Raw genomic sequence first — 3,955 nt, forward strand, 5'->3', positions numbered from 1 at the left:
TCCTTCTGGAAGAATCTCCTGTTTAGACTGAGGCAGGGAACAAGTGCTATTCTGTTGCTCAGAGACCTGAGACTTTGAACTCAGATCTGCCACTGACCTGCTGCATGACTTTTCCCGTATGCTTATGTCTCTGGGGTCCAGGTCTCTGATGTCAAGTGGGAGGGGTTGTGGGCTAGTGTATAAAGTCCTCCTCTTGCTCTAGGATCCTAGGAGAGAGATGAGGCAAGGTCTGTCATCTGGTATCAAGGGCTTCAAGGTTCAAGGAGATCAAATACCTACTCGATGCTGCACATGTCCTGTGGGTATAGCAGGTGACTGTGGCCCCTGATCAGGGCGGTGAGGTGGTCACCACACACAGCCCCTTCCCCAGCCAGGAACCTGCTCTGCCCACTTCTGCCATCTGTCCACCATGCTCCTAGCTCATGATGGGACAGAGCACCATGCAAGTTCTGTGTTGTTATTCCACCATGCCCATCTCTCCTGTGTCCAGCTGCTTCTTAGGTCATGCCACCTGAGATGTGCCTGGCTTTTTGCATTTCTAAACCAAGTCTCCTACCTGTGGAGGCCAGGGTGGGTTTAGGGAGAAGCAGGGAGCCCTCCAGAAGGTGTATCCTCAGATATCTTCAGCTCACTCATAGAAGTCCAGAAGACAGGAGACCCTGGGCTGCAGAGGGAGCCACAATGGGAGCTGTCCTGCCTGGCCTTTCTTCCATATTGGGGGAAGCTCACCCATCCCACCCACACCCACACCCCTAACCCAGCATTCCAGTGCTCACCCGCAGGACCCCAGAGGCTTAACCCATTCCTGACTCAGGTATTCAGACCCTGGCTGTGTGCAGTGAACTACTGGCACTGCCCTCCCACTAAACCTGAGACCGCCCCAGGAGGTCTCCTGCCATGGGAAGCCCTAGTCACCCATAGGCAAGAGTGAATCCCCAGCCTGGTCAGGTCCATCCTCATAGACCAACCAAGCCACTACTGAGGGAGCAGGTGCTATGGGGGAGGGAAGGGAAGAAGGTGGCTTCCATAGACTGTGTCCAGCCTATAGGGCTCCTCTCCACCCTCAGAGACCCCGCCTACCCCAACCTGGAAGGAGCAAGGCCTGAGATAGCCACAGAGTAGATGGAAGGTTAAAGAGTAATTGTGGAAGAAAAAGAGAGGAAAGGAGAGTAGAAAAGGGGAGGGAAGAGGAGAAGGAAGAGGAAGAGAGGGGAGGTTAGGGAGGGAGGGGAAGGGGAAGAAGGGAAGAGGAGGAGAGAGAAGGAAAGGGGAGGAAAGAGGAAAAAGGGAAGCGGGAGGGAGGGGAGGGAAGGGAAGGCCCCATGTACCATGGGAGCTAACACCAGGCAGCAGCAACTCACTACTCAGGCTATGCTGGATTGATGGGGAAGATCACTGGTTCAATTTCCCAGTTGACATGCCAGGCACGTGCAACTGTGATTCTGGCTGGGTGGGAGGGCTGGGGGAGAGAATCATGGCATGAGACCATGTTGAGGGTGCTTATCTTTCTTTTTCTCTCTTTGTCTCTCACTCTCACAAAATAAATAAATAAAAGCTTTTTTATTTCCTGTGTAGGTTTTGTCATAAGATGCATGTGCTCACCGAAGAGAGAGAAAAAGAGAAACAGTGAGAGGAAAGTGAGAAATTCTTCCCCCTCCCCCACAAAGGGAATGGCCATGCTGCAATCACTTAGCCTCTGTTCTCCTTCTGGGATTCTGAGCACACATGCACATGTACCCTGCATGATTTTCAAGCCACCAGGTCTGGGACTTGAACCGCTGTCAGTCATGTGGGAGTCCACCGCCTTAACCACTATGCCACGTGGTGGCCCAGTAAATCAAAACTTTTAAAAATAATGAATACAGGGACCAGCAGATGGTGAGATAGTTAAGGCAACTCACACCAGGTGCATTTGTGTGTGTCCATACCCAAAATCCTGAGAGGAGAATGGAGGAGAAGAGATTGCAACATGGCTATCCTACCTGGGGTGTTGGGGGATGATTTCTTTCTTTCTTTCTTTCTTCTTTCTTTTTCTTTCTCTGTGTCTCTCTGCGTCTCTGGTGAGTGCACAGGCTGTATAGCAAAAATTCAAGAAAAAAAAAATAATAATGAACACATAAAAATAAAAGTTAAGCCTCTTCCTCAAGCTAGGAATAACCAATGGGGTGGCCTTTTAGCCTGGCCTTTCAGACCCAAGTCCCCAGGCCTCCTCTGTGTGTCCTTGATAGACACCACCAATCAGTCATGGAAGCCATCGGGCTATAGGGTGTGTCTCCCTCAATGAACAGTAAATGAGTGATCTCTCTGGAACAACCCTCCCTGCCACCTGCCTGAGGAAGCTGCACTGAGCAGCCTTTTGAGAACAGCCTATGGGTTGACAGGAGACTTCCCACTGGTGCTTCGACACTCACACAAGACCTAAACTCTTATGTCACCTGGGCATGGAAACCTCAAACTGAAAAAGTGACTCCAAACAACCTGAGACCAGAAGAACTATTAGAGCCCAAAGATTAAGGTTTCTTATGACTGGGTTTGTTGGAATAGTCCTGATGACTCCTATTCTTCCGGTGTTGGACCTGCTTTAGCATTGTCCCACATTTGCCATTGTTTAATGTAGTCTAAGTCTTGCTTTAAAAGAAGCCAGACAGGTTGGTAGCTCTCCACTTGTACGTCTGGCTTCTGCCGTGACTGCAACTCATGGTGTATGACTCTAAGCATGTGAGCACATGTGGTGTGGAGTGAGCCAGTTCTCATTACATTGAGACTAAATCTGGAAGACATGGAAGGTTGGAAGGTCGGCCTGCCTCTCCTTCCCAAACCTTTCCTAATTCAGTGGAACTTTCTTGGGGACACAACCTGGGCCCCTCCCTGAGACTGAAAGGCAGGCAGACACATGCAACTGAGAAGAGCCAACTCCTCCTTGTGGAGGTGGTGCTGAGAGAAGAACTCAGGCTGCTGCTTCTGCCAGCTGCTCAGTGCCTCAGCCATTTGTACCACTGCCAGGTAATGAAGCCACCAGGCCACCAAGCTCCAGGGCTAGTAAGAAAATGGGAGAGACAAGCTAGGAACATAAGCAGCCTGTGCAGGAACTAGGAGGCAGGAACCCTGCTGGAGAGCTCACAGTTAGTAGTCCCTGAAGCCTGACTCCAGTGACATCACTGCCTGCCACATGGTGTAAATCTGTAGCCATTTATCTTGTTGTTTGCTATTAAATTTTCACTTCTTAGTAAGCCTTTTTGGTAGCAATAAGCCTTTTTGGACAAAAAGGAAAGTGCATGAGTGAAGAAAATTTAAGTATCTTGACTTTCTCTTTTTAAGGAATTAAGGAAAATTAACAGTGAAACCATAACATGCACAAAGTAGTTACCTTGCATTTACTATCTGCCAGGAGAACCACAGCAATGTCATGGACTACCAGAAAAGCAAGCACCCATGCTCAAAAAGCAGCATCATCTACTTCCAAGATGGACAGGGACTATAAGAAGACTTTCTAGAAGCCACCATCTAACACACATAGGGGCAACTGATTCAGTGGCAGCTCAATTCCAAGTACTCTTAGACACAAGCTTACAATAAAATGATAGTTAAAAAGCAAAATTTACAAGACATAAGGAATGGAAAATTATTTGTATGTATGTTGATGTGATTTATTGCACCAATAGACAGTATATTTTTGATGGAAAATTCATTTTGTATACTATAATGATGTATAGTGAATTAATGTAAAAAAAAGAAAAAATTTTAAAAAAAGAAATGAAAAAAAAGTTAAGTAACTGGAAAAAAAATAAATAAAATGATAGTTGTTCATTGTATAGCAACACAGTAGAGGAACTTCATATGCAGTTAAACAATGCCAGTTTTATATTAATGTAATTAAATCTATCTATAGAAAAAGCAATCAATTCCAATAATGATTCACTTTTTTAAAAATTCCAATTCAGGGGACCAGCAGTTA

The 3,955-nt window shown here is 46.8% G+C and overlaps 1 protein-coding gene across 1 annotated transcript in view; it reads left to right on the forward strand.

Moving 5' to 3' along the window:
• Positions 1 to 3,554, forward strand: part of CUNH8orf74 (chromosome unknown C8orf74 homolog) — a 34,548-nt gene extending 30,994 nt beyond the window's left edge. The window contains exon 5 of the mRNA XM_006161217.2: positions 3,389 to 3,554. The gene's annotated coding sequence lies outside the window, so the exon portion shown is untranslated. The remainder of the gene's footprint in view (positions 1 to 3,388) is intronic.
• Positions 3,555 to 3,955: the final 401 nt, after the last annotated feature.

The sequence above is a fragment of the Tupaia chinensis genome, unplaced genomic scaffold (assembly GCF_000334495.1).
Source record: "Tupaia chinensis unplaced genomic scaffold, TupChi_1.0 Scaffold138390_1, whole genome shotgun sequence".
NCBI classification, from domain to species: domain Eukaryota; kingdom Metazoa; phylum Chordata; class Mammalia; order Scandentia; family Tupaiidae; genus Tupaia; species Tupaia belangeri.